Source organism: Macaca nemestrina, chromosome 9, assembly GCF_043159975.1.
Source record: "Macaca nemestrina isolate mMacNem1 chromosome 9, mMacNem.hap1, whole genome shotgun sequence".
Classification (NCBI taxonomy): Eukaryota; Metazoa; Chordata; class Mammalia; order Primates; family Cercopithecidae; genus Macaca; species Macaca nemestrina.
In genome coordinates, this window is record NC_092133.1 from 22,202,831 (window position 1) to 22,220,018 (window position 17,188).

The 17,188-nt window shown below is 41.3% G+C and overlaps 1 long non-coding RNA gene across 1 annotated transcript; it reads left to right on the forward strand.

Annotated features, from left to right (window-relative positions):
- Positions 1 to 331: 331 nt before the first annotated feature.
- LOC105466707 (uncharacterized) lies at positions 332 to 14,254 on the forward strand. The gene is made up of 3 exons (XR_978421.2): positions 332 to 692; positions 3,311 to 3,442; positions 11,898 to 14,254. It is a non-coding gene; the product is annotated as an uncharacterized lncRNA (long non-coding RNA).
- The last annotated feature ends 2,934 nt before the right edge of the window (positions 14,255 to 17,188 follow it).

Here is a 17,188-nt window from a genome sequence, read left to right on the forward strand (position 1 = left end):
ATATTCTCCCTATTCTTCCATAGCCATTCTTCTTATTTTCCTTTTGGGGAAATTGGTCACTAAAACTTAGGTAACTTGCTCAAGATCACTCAGGGAACATGTGGTAAAGTCAAACTTTAAACCTAGGTCTGTTAGATCCCAAGTCCTTGTTCTGTCCCCAGTGCTATATTCCCTGACCTTGTATGAATACAGCCTTTGATTTAATGAGTCCTCTTCCTTGAACAGCTACAAACCCCTTAGTCTCTACCTGCAGTCATGCTCTCAGTTACCTCTGCTCCTGCTCTTCTCTTGGTCTGGAACCTTTTCTTCCCACCAGTGCAGAGCCTCTCCCCACCCTGTACACATCCCTGCCCAAAGTTTAGCCCAGGTCCCTCCCTCTTCCTGACACCATCATCTTGCCTTCATTTTTTCATCCTCTACCTCTAGCTCTTCTACCTCCCCAGGGAGAATGCAAATCCTCAACTACCCCATGGCCTTGAGAGAATAATGACTATGATCTCAGGTTCTACGGTCGGACTCGCTGTGTGCAAATCCCAGCTCCTGTTGCTGATTTGTGTGATCCTGGGCAAGTTTCTTTGCTTCTTTGGGCTTCTTTGCTGATCTGAAAAATGGGGATAACCATGGAATGCACAGCATAGAGTTGTTATGAAGACTGAGTCACCACGTACAAAAGTCTTAATGCAAAGCACATGGTAAGAGTCATTTAAATATCGACTATGATTTTTCATTTTTCTTATTTTGTTTCTTAGCAGTGCCAGGCACTTAAAGGATGTTGAAGAAATTCCTGCTAGCACAAATTTGCTAATTCTCTGCCTGCTTCCTCAGTATATGGTATTTCTCCCATACTGTCCTGCAAATTTCAAGGACAGGCATTGTTAGCATTTTCTCCTTCCTCTGTACCCTTTCAGGGTCTACCGTAGTGATAAGAGCCCGACAGGCACTTAATAAATCCTTATGAAAATGAACAAACCAAAAAAGCCCTGGGCTTCAAAGAAAATTCTCATTTGAATTTCTTTTCTGCCTTTCCTCTTTCCTTTAATTGTGCATCTCTTCTTCCCTTCTGAAAATCAGATTAAGCCCCACTGAGGCTAAACCGATAGGGTTTCGAGTCATTTTGTTAATGGATGTAAATTAACTGTAATCCCTTTGTTCCATGGCTACTGATGGTTGGTCAGGCAGGTGACTGAGATGAAGATTTTAATCATGCCCAAAATGTGATACCAGCTTAGAAAGTGCCAGTCCTCCACTACACCACAGAGTCATTTATGATGATGCTGCAGTCGGAAAGAACCCCAAGAAACCTTAATTAGCCTTTGGCTAATTTCAGAAACCAGCCTTCTTTGTAATTTGCTGCAAAACTGGTACAATTCCCTGAAATAAGATCAGCAAGAATGTTACAGAAAATGGCTCAAGGCCAGATCTGTGCACCACAGATTCATTAAGGATGCTGGAGCTAGATTTAGCTTCCAATGCGCTTGTCTTTGGGAGCACTGGTTTCCTATTAGGACTTGACTTTTAAAGGCTACAGAAAGAGTTGCTCCCAGCAAGGTTTTGCAGCTGCCCCTTTGGTCCACACTTTAGTGACCCCAGAGAGAAACACTGGTGAGAGAGAAAAACAGGATACTTGATTCACTTTGGGCAGGAGTCTGTGTCCCCACAAAGGTGAGTCTGGAATTGAAATTTAGAAAATGAGAACATATAGAGCATGTCAGCTGAGGCCATGCCAGGTGACACCTGGGCTGACACACATACAGTAAGGCCTCATTAACTTAGAACAGGGATGGCAAATGGGTTTCATTTCATATGACATTTCTGATCAATTACAGTGGAGAACACTGTGTTCAGAGGGATTCTCCCACTGTATCTCAGCTCAACAAGAAAGAATGCTGTGATCATTCAGCAATGTCTGATGTGGCAAAGGCATAGGAAGTGAACCCATATGCCAAGTGTTTGCAGTCTTTGACTGCAATAATGGAGTGGAATAATGGAGACAGAGTGGATTTCTGTCCAAAATGTTGAAAAATCTATAAAGCTCCGTTGTGTTTTTTCACATACTGTTTTCCATGGTAAATAGTAATATAAATCATAAATAGGAATGTCCAAAGTTAGAGCACTTATTTAAAAGTTTTTATTCAGTGGACTCTCACATTTTGTGTTTTATATCATTGGAAAACCTCTATTATGACAGCCTATTGATGGTTTGTCAGTGAGGGAGACCGTCAATACAGAGGAGCTGTTCTATGGTAATGAAGGAGAGAAACCAAATTCCCTGTGTCGCTCACAGAAGACTCCTCCCTGGGTACTGTCACCTTGAAACAAACCCTATACACCTACCCCCCTATTTCCATGGGTTCAGGCAACCCTTACAAAAGACAGCTCTTGCTCATTCTCACCATTTGCTGAAGGAAGCAGCAGCTGATGAGTAACTCACCTGTTTCGCTTGCCATCTGCGTCACTGGTTCAGACCAGTAGGAGGGAACCCAGGAGTTGAGCAAGAGGAAAGTCGCTCCACCAAAGGTAGCTCCAGCTCTGCTGCTGACACTGCCCGGTGTTAGCTCTGACAGCTGTTAGGCAAATCCACTCCTCCACTACTGTTCATGATGACAGCTTGAAATGGGGCTGGGGATATTCTCCCTTTCCTGAGTAGAGAGAATGAGGGAAATCAACACAGCAAGACACATCTTCTCTGCATATTTTGTGGGTACCTGCAGGCTAATGGAAAAGGCACCAATGATTCAGAGTAGGAGGTTTCTGTGCCAGTCTGAGCCTGGAGTGCCAGAGACTGGCAGTAGCCCTGGAATAAAGACAGTGCGAAGATTTCTAAAGACATTTCAATCTTTTCAAAACCTGGGCTTGAATGTTTCAGTGCAAGTCAAGGGAGGGAAGAGGGGATTTTTGGAAAGCAGCTGCCAGAAGTTCCACCTTCCAGCTGATGAGCTTCCCTTTCAGGCTGATGAAAGCAAGACAACTTCTTCAGCTTCACCAAGAAAGATACTTAGTAAAAGTCAACTGAGTCAGGCTAGAGATCAGCTCAGAAAAGCCACTGCCCTCCTCTCTCTCTCCCCACTGTGACATCAATAGCTGCAGAATCATCCCTGGTTTCTAATAAACTTGATGAAAATATGAATAACAATTTTTTTCTGTTCACCTTCTCATGAAGTGGAAAAGTCCTTAAATTGGGGGGGGCGGTTAGTGAGTGGACCAGTCTAGTTGGAAATTAAGTTAAATTCAATTAATTTACATAAATAAATCGGGTTACTTTGGTATTGTAATTAATTCTTGCTTTGTAAAGTGAAGTTTGTCCCTGCAGACTGTGTCACAGAATGTGCCATGAGAAACTGCCCTAATCTTACTGACAGCCTGGCTTCAAAGTCACCAGCAGATGGATTCAAAGCTCTTCGAGGACAGAGTCAAGGCTGATACTGTTCTTTTGGATAATCAGGTATTCACTTGGCAAATATTTATTGAGTGTCTACGCTGGTCGTCCACCAGTATACACATGGTGCTTAAAAGTAGATACGATAGATGTCCCTTCACTGATCTTATGATCTGGCTGAGAAGGGACAGGTTATAAATAAGGAATCCAACCAATAACAAAATCCTTTCAGGTGATGACAAATGCTATCTTATACTATAAAAATTAGAAAATAAAAAGCAGTGAGAAAGGCCCCTTGAGGTTGGTGGCTCAGGGAAGAGGTGGTACCTAGACGATAGAGAGACAGCCTAACTCCTAGCAGAGGAAATGTCAAGTGCAAGGTGCCACAGGCAGGCAGGCTCAGTGGTACCAGAAACAGAAGGAAGACCAGCATCACCAGAACCTGGTGAGAGGGAGAAAGACATAAGAGGAGGCAGGAAGGGCAAAGAGGGGCTTGATCAATAAGAAGCCATTGGAACATTTTAAGGTTTTAATCAGTGATCTGATTAATATTTTAAAAGGTCATTCTAGCTTCTTTTAGAAAATGGATTGTAAAGACTAACAATAGATGCATCTTACATGTACATTATCATTTTAAATCTGGGGGCGGGCAGGTGAATGAGTGTTGAGCAAAAGTACACAGGCAAGAATTAGCTGACTCTAATTCACGGGTACAGGATAAGCTACTACAACAAAAAGGTCTCACAATACAACAGCTTGAACAATATAGTTTATCTTCCTGTTGATAAGTCCATAGATGAATAGTCCAGGGTTTGCGAGATGGTGCTTCTCTACAAACTCATCAAGGACACAGACCACTGAGTTGACCCAGCCTATGGCTTCCATCTCTGAATCCCAGACAAATGCTTTAAGTTTTGCTATTTCCCAGCCACGAAGAGGCAGACAAAGGGAGAACTCCAGAAAGTGTCTGGTCAATGTTTAATAGCTGGCTCTCCGAGAGGGAAAAAACAAACCCTGATTTGTAGCATTTGCTGATGTCCATGGTCTAAATACTTCTACCATGACTGATTTCAGACTATCAGCTGGGCCTCTCTGAACTCAGAGTTGGAAAGAAATGCATACAGTGAGGTCTCACAGACCAAGTATGAGCAGGCTCAGTATACCACTGACCTCAGGACAGAAAAGAAATCCCTTACAAGTAAAAGCTTTTGCTAATTCTGCTAAAAGAAGTAAAAGCTTCTGCTACAAGCTTGAACTATTCTCATATAGCGTGATAAGGCACACTACACTCAAGAACACTAGACTATAGAGTCTGGGAGAAGCTACATATTAATTAGTGAAAAGGGGTTCAAAACTTTACTGAACTTCCCAGAAGAGAAATATTTTAAATGATGGGGGTAGAACACAGGGAATTTTTAGGCTGGTAAAAGTATCGTGTGTGGTACAGTAATGGTGGCTACACATCATTATACATTTGTCAAAAATCTGCAGAATGTATCACACAAAGAGTGAACGTTAATGTAAACTATAGACTTAGTAATAATATATTAATATTGGCTCATCAATTTTAACAAACGCAAGAGGTTGAAAAGAAGGGAAATTGTGGGGGATGAGGGAGAATATTGGAACTCTTTATACTTGCTGCTAAACTTTTCTATAAGTCTAAAACTGCTCAAAAACATTAACTATATTATATCAATTAAAAATATTTGTAGGGGAAAGATCACCATGTATATGTACATAAATGTGAAAGTGTGTGCATAGGTATGCTAGTGAGTATGCCTGTGTTTGTGTTGGTGCATATGTGTGTCGGGTGGGTATAGGGTGATAGGAGAGATTTCTTCATCAGCCTGGTGACAGGAGAGCTAACTGGCTCACTGTGCTGCCCCTGAACCTCAGACCCAACAGAGTAAGCCCAAAAGCAATCCTTTGGAAGAAATGCCCATCTTGCCTCAGTCAACATGGCGCCTTCCTCCATAAGCACACTAATTAGGGGCTTATTAATGTGGGCCTGCCTGAGACTGCACTTTCATTGACTAGATATTTCCCATGAGAGTTCCCCTAAAGCAGGGGTCCCCCAGCCTTTCATCCCTTTATTTGTAATTCCCCTATCTGCAATTGTATTGGACATAACCATCCACGTGTATTCTGATCTTGGAGGGGAAGGAGCACCAAGATGGAGCTTGAGATGAATCACTATCCTCTTCTCCCTTTGTCCTTATCCCAAAGACAAATAACCATAAAGGATAATCTATATTGCTATCGAAAATATCCAATTTCCTTGCTGTTATACTATGGCCTATATGATAGTCCTCCTCCAGAACCTGTGAATATGCTCCTTATATGATAAAAGAGACTTTGCAGATGTAATTAAGGATCTTGAGATGGGAGATTATCCCATTTTATCTCAAGATGGGATAATCTAGCCAGATGGACACAATATAATCATGAGGGTCCTTATACAAAAGTCAGTGTGACAGGGGAAGCACAGGGACAAAGAGAGATGAGAAGATACTGTGCTGCTGGCTTTGCAGTGTTGACAGTGGACTTGAGCCAAGGAATGCAGGCGGCCTCTAGAAGCTAGGAAAGGCAAGGAAGTGATTCTCCCCAAGAACAACTGAAAGAAATGTCACCCTGCTCACCCATTTTAGGACTTCTGACCTCCGGAACTGTAAGAGAATAAATCTGTCTTGTTTGGAGTTATTAAGTTTGTGATATTGTGTAACACAATTTGTGATACAAAATGGGAAACTAATATACATCGCTGCAGCGTGAGAATCTGCACTCTCTCCAAGAGTCAAGCTCTCCAGGTATCCCTTTGCCTGCTTACTGTTTTTTCTTTTAGCACCTACTTTAACCTGTGGCCCCGGCAGTGAACCTTGAACCCTGACAAAACACATGTCATCTTGTCTCACTGTTGTTAGTGCCAGGCACAATTGCAGGCGGGCATATCAGGGCACTCAATAAACACCTGCTGAATGAATGACTGAATGAATTTTTCCAAATTTATTCCATGCTCAAAAGGAAATGCTGGGATTTATTGTTTTTATATTTTGTTTTTGAGTTATCTTCCCTCTATCCCATAAGAAACCACCCACACACATAATTTTGGTGGCCTCCAGCTGTAAGTACACACAGATTCATTTCTTGTTTTGACCTGGCCATGTGATCTAAGTTCTTTATGGGACTCTAATTCCCAGAACTTCGTGCTGGTAAATAGACATCTCAACTTATTTTTATGTGGGGTGTCAATTTAAACTAAAATCAGATGGGAAGCTCTACAGAACCCCAAAATATACCACCCTGGGTTGGGGTCAAAAAGAGATGGTGACTATATCTGGGACAGTTTCCATGTAGAACTAATAAAGAAAACCTTAACTCTGGACTCATAAAGAGAAAAAACTGCTACCAAGTCACAGATTGTACCCCTAACCCAGCCATCCATCTCAAATATGCAATATCCCTGGTCACAAGGAGACTAGACAACAAATTATAAGCAGATGAGATCCTAATATGGAAAAACATGTCAAAGGCTGTCTCCTTCTGAGGGTGGGTCATAAAGTCTAAAAGTATCCAAAATATGATTTGCAAAGAAATTTAGAGACCAATAGTTCGACTTACCTTCAGAGCTTGATAAACGATTTCTCCCAGACCTCAGTTTTCTTAAGACAGTAAATGTCTGTTTCAAGTCTTGGCAGCATATAAGTACAGGAGGGCACTTTTGTTTTTTAAATTAAATGCAAGGAATTAATGAAATGATCACATTAACTTTCTAAAATTTAATATTGACTAATTTCACTCTTTGGTGCTCTACAAAGCAGTTGAATGTCAACCAAGAACACACGCAACACACACAATACACATACAGGCACGCAAGCACAATTGGGAAGGGTACTGATCCACTGAGGGGACGACGGCTATGCAAAAAGCAGCCGTTCCCACCCTCCTTTCTCTTTGATTCCTTTCCATGAAGCTGGAAATGCCAAGTGTCAAATATTTCCAGTTATTTAAGCCCCCAAGATGGATCTTTTATTTCTCAGAGAGAACACTGGGCAGGAGACTTCAGAGAAAGCTCCATTTAAATGTTCCAAGTTGATTTGCTTTTCCATGGGAGCAGAGAAGGAGCAGGAAGATGCCAATTAAACCAAGGCCTCAGGCACAGTCCTCTCATTACAGGCATCTGTGGTGCAAGATCTTTGCAGAACCCCTCCACTGTGCTAGGTGAGCTCTTGTGATTGCCCACCTCTTAGAATGACCTCCAGGCTAATGACAGAGCGTTCTTTCAGTTGTTCCAAACGAGACCCCATGGCTAGTAGGACATTTGGCATTTCTGTAGGGGTTCATTTAAGCCACGTTTTCTGCAGTCATACATGGGAAAACTTACCTCAGCTTAAATACAAGGAAATGCTCCAAGCTCATGCATCTCTACGGATGACTAGTAGAGTCTACTTGATTGGAAGAAAGGCAGGCACCTCGTGGCTTTGAAGTTCTGTTGTCATAGACAAACAAGCTGGTACAATGGCATTTTCATGGTGCTCAGCTTCAATCTTACAATACAACCCGTGAAATGACTGGAAGAGATAGTTCACAGAAAAAGAAATATAGTTAGTTAAAGATTAACACCTGTAATCCTAGCACCATGGGAGGCCGAGGCGGGTGGATCACGAGGTCAGGAGATTGAGACCATCCTGGCTAACACGGTGAAACCCCGTCTCTACTAAACAAAATACAAAAAAATTAGCTGGGCATGGTGGTGGGCGCCTGTAGTCCCAGCTACTCGAAGCTGAGGCAGGAGAATGGAGTGAACCCGGGAGGCGGAGCTTGCAGTGAGCCAAGATCAGGTCACTGCACTCCAGCCTGGGCAACGGAGCAAGACTCCGTCTCAAAAAAAAAAAAAGAAAAAATTATATGGAAAAAGTTTGACCCCATTTGTAATCAAATATGTTTACATTTATATAACAATGAGAGATGACTCTTGTCTGTAAAATTTGAAAAGAAATACATATAATGTGTACATATATGTGTGTGTGTGAATGGGTATATGTATGTATCTGTATCTCAGGTCTGGTGAAACTGGCATGTAATAAACATTCTCATAATATGCTAGCGACTGTATCAACTGATTCAACTATCTTAGAGAGTAAACCAGTCATTTACATCAAGAACCTCAAAAAAGAACCTTTTGGACTAGTTATGCCACTTCTGAGGAGGCATTTGAGGGCTATTACCCACATTTAGTCTACACAAAGTCTTCAACGCAGTAATGTCTACAGTAGCAAAAACAATAAAAAGAAACACTGTAGCTCCTGATTAACTATGGTGTACTCACATTACGGAATATGATGCAGCCCTTAAAAATGGTATATAAATATATTTAAAACATTGTAAAAGGCATATATTGTCATGTTAAATAAAAGGATAAAATTTATATGCTGTATGCAGATAATTTCTGGGGGAAACAGAAGGAATGTAAGCACAGCAAAATGGAATTGGTGGTAAGATTGTGGAGAGATTGTTCTTATTTTCCATTTTCCAAATTTTACAATGAGTATATACCACTTTTATAATCATAAAAATATAAATGAAAATTGCTATATTTTAAGCCATAAATAAAACTGACAGCACATAGAAAAGGTAGCCCATTTTTGCCTCTACACTGGGGAACATAAGCTATAGGAAAACTCATATCATGTTTTAATCCCTATGCAAATGGAACTGTAGTTTTCATATGCAGATATCATGAATATGGAGAATGTGGCAGCTGAAACCAGTACTTTGATAAATGCCAATCCCTGCAGGACTATTAGAGAGAGGATTTGTGATAATCCTGTTGACATAACCCAGAGAACTTTACCTACTCCATACATCAACTTGAAACACAAAAATGTCCTAGAAAGACAAACAGAATGGAGTAATTAGGAATTGCAGTAAATGGATTGGGAGATGGGTTTGTTCATCTCTATTTCCAAAATTTCAATAACAGATTCCTTTGGAGGGTGAAATAGAATGAAGCACTCCAAGCTAATATTTGTGTTGAGAAACACTAGGGTGCAGGAAATAGCTCCTTTGTCATCTTGAAAAGGTTAGGGCAATAAAACGCTACAATAAAATGCTTTGGAATTCCTCAGAGTTGCATGCATCACTGGACAAATTATGGCCTGGCCTCAGAATGATCCTCTGCATCATTGGTGAGGTAAGACCTCAGGGCACAGGACCTTTGCTTACATGCAACCCCAAACAATTTTGTCCACTGCAAAATCAGGTAAATTCACTTTAAAGGGTATATTTTCAAGGAGGCAGTGTTGACTTCCCTGCAAGGGTACGATCCCACTGAATCTGCTCTGACTCAAGACTTTTAATATGTTTTGCCATAAAACTACATAAAGGAATAGAAGAGAATGTATTTTTAAAAGTTGCTACAAAAATACCTTTTTAAAGATGGTATTTTTAAAAAGACCCACTGTATTAGTCAGGGTTCTCTAGAGAGACAGAACTAATAGGAGATATATGTATATATGTGTGTGTGTGTGTACATACATATATATGTGTATATATGTATATATATGTGTATATATATGTGTGTATATATCTATGAATGAATGGGAGTTTATTAAGGAGAATTGACTCACAGGATCACAAAGTGAAGTCCCAGGATAGGCCGTGTGCAAGATAAGGAGCCACCAGTAGTGGCTCAGTCTGAGTCCCAAAATCTTAAAAGTAGGGAAGCCGACATCGTGCAGCCTTCAGTCTGTGTTCAGAGGCCCAAGAGCCCCTGGCAAACCACTGGTATAAGTCCAAGAGTCCAAAAGCCTGAAGTCTGATGTTCAAGGGTAGGAGGAAGGGAAAGAAGCATCCAGCATGGGAGAAAGATGAAGGCCAGAAGTCTCAGCAAGTCAGCTCATTCCACCTTCTGCTTGCTTTCTCTAGCTGCGCTGATAGCTGATTGGATGGTGCCTTGCCAGATGAGGGTGGTTCTGCCCCTCCCAGTCCACTGACTCAAATGTTAATCTCATCTAGCAACACCCTGACAGACATACCCAGGAACAATGGTTTGCATCCTTCAATCCAATCAAGTTGACAATATTAACCATCACACCCACTAATCAAGCAATGTGAATAACACTGGGCTTGAAGCCGTAGAACTGAGTTTCAACACAAAATCTGCAACACCTTGAGTTCATGACTTTTCTTCCTTGAGATTCTGTTTCCATAACTATAAAATGGAGGGAAAGGGGGCAGATGAGCAGGGCAGATGGGACTGGATTTGTATTAGATGAGTTCTGGATCTGATCACAGAGTTAATGTTTGCTAACTCTAAGAGGATGGGAATTCTTGCTTTGCGGGAAGCATCTCACAGAGAAAGAGATTCTGCAAACCACACAACAGACCCTGCCAGCATTGTCTACATGCTGGATTCTTAAGGCTGATGTTGCTGCATATGACTCTCTGGAGACTGTGGTTTAAACCACATCCAAAACTCAATTGCCTAATTTGAAGTCTTTGCCTAGGAAAGCCGAATCAATTGCTCTGTCTCCCAGCAAACCTTAAACTGCACATTATTCAAAGAATCATCTCTGAGCTCAGGGTAGCTGATGGTCAGGCTGTCAGCACCAAGTGGGCCCCGTTTCAGATTCAGGCTTGGATGCCCAATCCTGTTGATAGAGAAGCAAACTGCTGACCTGGGCAGATCACGGCCCTGCCTGCCACATCAGCTGCTGCTGTTGTGCTTAGAAATCTGCCCCTTGGAGTTAAGGTCTTGGCTATTTCCCAGGGCTTTTCCTATCTCAGGGAACATGTGCCTTCAAGCAAGGACCCCCAGTGATAGAGATAATCAGTGGATTCATCAGATCTGCTATGTTCCTGAGCTATACTGACTGATCAATATTTTGAATATAATCCCTGGTTATATGTCACTTAAAAAACCAAGTCATTAAAATTGGGAAAAAGCAATGTTTAGTAGCTTGAATTCTAGTCTCAACTCTGTTGGTACCTTGCTAAACAGACTTAAATGAACCACTTATTTTCCTGGTCCTTGGTGTCCTTTTCTAGACAGTACTTGGATCTGTTCAGAAGGGTTTTTACTGTTTTGTTTTGCTTTGCTTTAACTTGGATTCAGGGACTATGTAAACTCCATGAAATTGTGTAAAGAAATGTGGGCGTATGTAGCTTCTTCTTTCAGAGGATCCATTGAGTCCCAAAGAGATCCATAATCCAAAAATCGATTAAAAGCCATTGCTTCAAGCAGATTCAGAATTTGCACACCAAAGGGGCTTAGTGGCAGCATACTGATGACAAACAACTGTCTTGAAGCTGTGGTTGCACAGCAACAACATTCATTTGTTTTACACCATATGATCCAGATCAATATGAATAGCAAAGTTTTCCAAAGATGCTGTCCACCAGACTAAGAAAACGCAATGCGTCCACATCATTGATGTTATTTTCTCATCAATAGTATTACTAGTACTGAGGCCCATCTTTGGCTCCAAGGTCTCTAAATGTTTCATAATCTCCATTTCAGATTATGAGACCCAGAGAAGACCCAGAGAATGTACTTCTCCAAGGAAGGCAAGCCCAGGAAACCAGAGGAACACATGAAGGATAGCAGCATATGCTGTTCTCAAGGCCAAAAAGCCAAGTGGATGGGCCCCTCAACTGAATCGGAATGATTTCACAGCTATTTACTTGAAAATCTTTCTCACTTCTGTGCCATGTCTCAATTTCCTTTTTTTTTTGAGACGCAGTCTCACTCTATAGCCCAGGCAGGAGTGCAATGGAATGATCTCAGCTCACTGCAACCTCTGCCTCCCAAGTTCAAGAGATTCTCCTGCCTCAGTCTCCCAAGTAGCTTGGATTACAGGCGCCTGCCACTATGCCCAGATAATTTTTGTATTTTTAGTACAGACAGGGATTCATCATTTTGGCCAGGCTGGTCTCAAAATGCTGACCTCAAGTGATCCGCCTGCTTCAATCTCCCAAAGTGCTGAGATTACAGGCGTAAGCTACCGCACCTGGCCTCAATTTCATTTCATAATAATACAGCAGTAACTTTACCAGCCTACTCTACTGAGATAGTGGTAAGAATAAAGCACTGAATGAATTCAAAAGGATGGCAACAAACTTTGCCAGAGAGGAAAGTTTGATTCAATTTACATAATCGCAATGTTTTCAACAATGCAGCCTCCATTTCAGGCTTGGATATTAACTGTCCTGGAGGTGCGAACATCATTATTCCACGAGAACAATCCACAAGAAAACAAACAAAAGAGAATATTATTATTAAACCTCTGTTGGGTGAAGTGGAAAGCAGCAGTACATGAGGATGGCGCATCATTAAATAAGAGATCTCATTTCCCCATAGGCCTGGAGAACTGCATTAATTCAGAAAACTTAGTTGGAGAAGGACAATTGATTCCTTGAAAGCATAAATGTGCTGAAGACTATGTTTGAAATCTTCATGGACTCTTGTTCAGCTATAATGACCTCCCAGGGGAGATTTGCAAGAGCTCATGGGGTATCACTGGGTGACAAATACATAGAAACTCAGAATGCCGCTGGCAATGACTATTCAAGATGGCCTTAGGTGACTGACATTGGGTAACCTCCCAGTAGCCACTAAGAGAGCAAAACCATCAATACAGCTACTAGGCACTCAGTGAAACACCACTGTAAGCAATTTAAGTGTCCAATGTAAAAGAAATGATAGCAAATTATGGCATGTCCATAAAGTAATTATGATGCTGTCATTAAAAATTACGCTCACAAAGAATATTTAAGGACATAAGAAGTAAGTATATGAAGTATTAAATGAATAAAACAAGTTTCAAAATTGTATACAAATAAACCATGATCCCAAGTATGTTTAAAAACTAAAAGCCTCTCTAACAGAGATAACTACTAGTTACACAGTAACATTTGTTTCCTCTAGGCTCTTTCTATATAAGCAGCTTTTATCTTCTTTACAATTCTTTGTTGAAAAAATAAATAATGTACAAATAAATATTAGTCAATGTTCTCCAGGGAGTCTGAAGGCCTGAGAACCAGGAGAACTGATGATGTAACCACCAGCCTAAATCTAAAGACTCACATAGAGGGGAACACCACACACTGGGGCCTTTTGGAAGGTGGCAGGTGGGAAGAGGGAGAGGATCAGGATAAATCACTAATAGGTACTAGGATTAACACTTGGGTGATGAGATAATCTGTATAAACAACCCCCATGACACAAGTTTACCTATGTAACAAACCTGCACTTTTACCCCTGAACCTAAAATAAAACTTGGAAAAAAAAGAAAAATATATTAGTTAGAAGACTGCCAAGGGTTAAATGGTAATTAGTTAATACTATCGAATCACAGTTAAATTCCTGGTTTCTATAATTAAGCTATGATTACATAAGATTATCATTAGAGGATGCTAGGTGAAAAGGCTGAGGGAATTCTCTGTACCATTTTTGCACATATGTAAGTCTAGACTTACTTCAAAATAAGAACTTAGAAGAAAACAACAACAAAAATAAATAAAGGTCCAAGAACAAGGGGCAATGATGTCTAAGGGCAGGAGCTGATGGATATTCCAGCTCAACAAGAGAGAGAGAATTTTCCCTTTCTTTTTGTTCTATCTGGGCCCTCAATGAATTGGAATATGCCTGCCCACATTGGTGAGGGTGGGTCTTCTTTATTCAGTCCACCAATTCAAATGACCACCTCTTCCAGAAACACTCTTACAGACATACCCAGAAATAACGTTTCACCACCCATCTGGGCATCTCTTACCTCAGTCAAGTTGACACATAATATTAAGCATCTCAAAAATCATGATGTTCTTTCTTATCAAGAAAGAACTTTTAAATGTAAATATCTGGGCTGGGTACGGTGGCTCATGCCTGTAATCCTAGCACTTTGGGAGTCCCAGGCCAGTGGATCATCTGAGGTCAGGAGTTCAAGACCAGCCTGATCAACATGGTGAAACCCCGTTTCTATAGAAATATGAAAATTAGCCAGGCATGATGGCGGGCTCCTGTATTCCCAGCTACTCGGGAGGCTGAAGTGGGAGAATCATTTGAACCTGGGAGACAGAGGTTGCAGTGAGCTGAGATCACATTATTGCACTCCAGCCTGGGTGACAGAGCGAGACTCTCTTAAATAAATAAATAAATAAATAAATAAATAAATAAATAAAATGTAAATGTCTGGAAATAAAGAGTTTTTCCTTAAACAAGGAGGACATGCAATTTTTTGCTCTAGAATGCTAATCTGCCACACACGATGAGCTCGAGGGAAGGGACATCAGGTCTACCACTGGTGAGAACATCACACTCCTTGCCTGCCTTGTTTCTTTGTTTTTCCCCCAGCCGTTCTGTGTCCTAAAAGACAGCACAGAAGAGCAAAAAGCCCTGCCCTATTCCCATCCATTAAACTTTGGTGCAATTATGGGATCCAGAGTTCCCCATCATGACCTCCTAATGGCCTCTGAGGTGAAAAAGCACCTGCTGCTCATACTTAGAAGTCAGTTTGAAGCAGTATCATATGTATGAGCCTGAGAATGGAAATCGTTTCAGAGGCAGGATTCCATGTCCACCATCAATGGCCACTGAGCCTGGCTCTGAGTATTCCTCTGCCAGGAACACAGTCTTCAAGTCAGAGGTACAGGAGAAATAGCACAGGCTAAATCCTGGTAGGCTTCCAGTTTTATCTGTAATGAACTATGTGGCCCTTGGGCAGGTGATTTAACCTCTCAATTTTCTCAACTGAAAAACAGTATCTACATTTAGAAGGTTGTTGAAAGAATCAAATGAGACCACATATATAATACTGTGGCCGGGGTGTCTACATGCTTTGGTATCAGTTGATCATCACATGAGGTGCCCAGCCTGGTGCTATCTGCTGTGAGACTATATTTATCATAAGGCAGGACATCTGTCCAGAGTGGACAAAGAGCCCACTGCAGAGACATGAAAAAAGGCACTAATTAAGATAGTCATCAATTAAGGGCTCAAGCTAGAGATGCCAATTTTATTCAGACTAGAAAAAGGAAAACAAAGGCTGGAATGATCAGACATGGCCATGGAGGAGGTGACATTTGAGCTTGGCCTTAGTACCTAGTTAAGAACAGTATCTGTGTCTCCATCTCACTAAGCTAACACATATTTTCTTGATAATATGACCACCTTGCAATTCCAAGTCTAAGATAATAAAAATGAACCAAATTTGTTTTAAATATCTATTTTTTTCTACTCTCCCTTCTTCTCTTGCTTTCCATCTTAATTCCTTCTGGAGACCTGATTAGTACAAAAGCTGGAGGAAGGAGCAATTTTTTCTTTTCGCTCCCTGCCTTCCCTGTTGAGTTGGAACATCCCATCTCATCTTTCTGGTCTTTGGACTGAGATTACATCCTGGGCTTCTTGCCTGTCAGGCCTTTGGACTTGGACTGAATTATAGCACTGGCTTGCCTGGGTCTCCAGCTTGTAGATGGCAGATCATGAGACTTCTCAACCTCCACAATCATGTGAACAAATTCCTCATAATAAATCTCTGATTCTGTTTCTCTGAAGAACACTGATTAATACAGAAAGGCTATGGCACAAAATGGTGTTTGGAAGACCATTTGGTTTCCAACCACAAAAAGACTTGGATATCTTGCTAAGGTATTGAGACATGAATCAGCTGGAAGTGAGGGGTCATGGGAGGATGCCAGGCTAGTGCATGACATGACCAGATGATTGTATTGGAAAGATCACTATGGGTGACAGCTGAAGACAGGGAGACTGGTTGTCCAACAAATCCAGGGAAGAAAAGTGAGGTCTGACCAGGTCATCTCTTTGCCAGATAACATTGAACACCCGCTGTCTGGCAGACACTTAGTTGACTGAGTTATCTGATGAACTGTATAAAAGACAATAGGCAGATGTTCAAGGAAGATGGCTAAATCACAGTCATCAAAGTTTGCTTCCAGGGAAGCCTTTTTTGAAACTAAAATGCACTCATTCATCTCATCATTCATCTTTCCTTCAAATACTGTGAACTGAACACCTCCTGCTCCAGGTGCAGAATTTGACCAGACACATAGAGCATCAAACTTGGCTCTGACTGTGCTCAAGGAGCTTGTGGTCTTGAGAAGGAGGTGTACAGACTCCTAAACCAATCTTTATCTAACTGTGTTGGAACATTGTGATGGGAGTCAAGAAGGACAGCCAATCCAGCCTATTGAGAAAATCTTCCCAGAGGGGATCATGTCTGAGCAAAAACCTAAAGGATGAGGAGGAATTAGCCAGGTAAGAAATAAGGACAGGTGCTCCAGGAGGAGGGAAAAGCAGGAATAAAGAACCAGAGACAAGCAAGACAGCAGCAATGTTTGAGGGACACTTCAAGGAGTTAATGTGACCAAAATGTAGGCCTCGGTGCAAGGAAGAGTGGAAGAAAAGCACAGCAAAATAGATGTGGGACATTTTCTGAATTTCTGTAAATGAAGCAATGAAAGGGGAGACAGGAAAGAATTCAAGATGATGTTGGCAAGTTCACTGTGCATTTTCCCAAATCCTGAATTCCCTGTTGTCTACTCCTTGGCAAAGTAACCACCATGTGCCAAAGGGGAAAACTGGATTCTTCGTTTTTTTCTTTCTTTCTTTTTTTAAAATCACACTAATGAATCAGTATTTCTTGTTCCCAGTAGAGGCTATTTCCTTTCCAGCCCATTTGTTTTACAGCTGAAGATGTATGTCTGGGGGGTCTTACTTTTCCTATGATGATCTGAAGCTCATCCTTTTCAAGACTGGTTATTGCTCACCCATGCAAGGCTACTGTTGCATGGGAA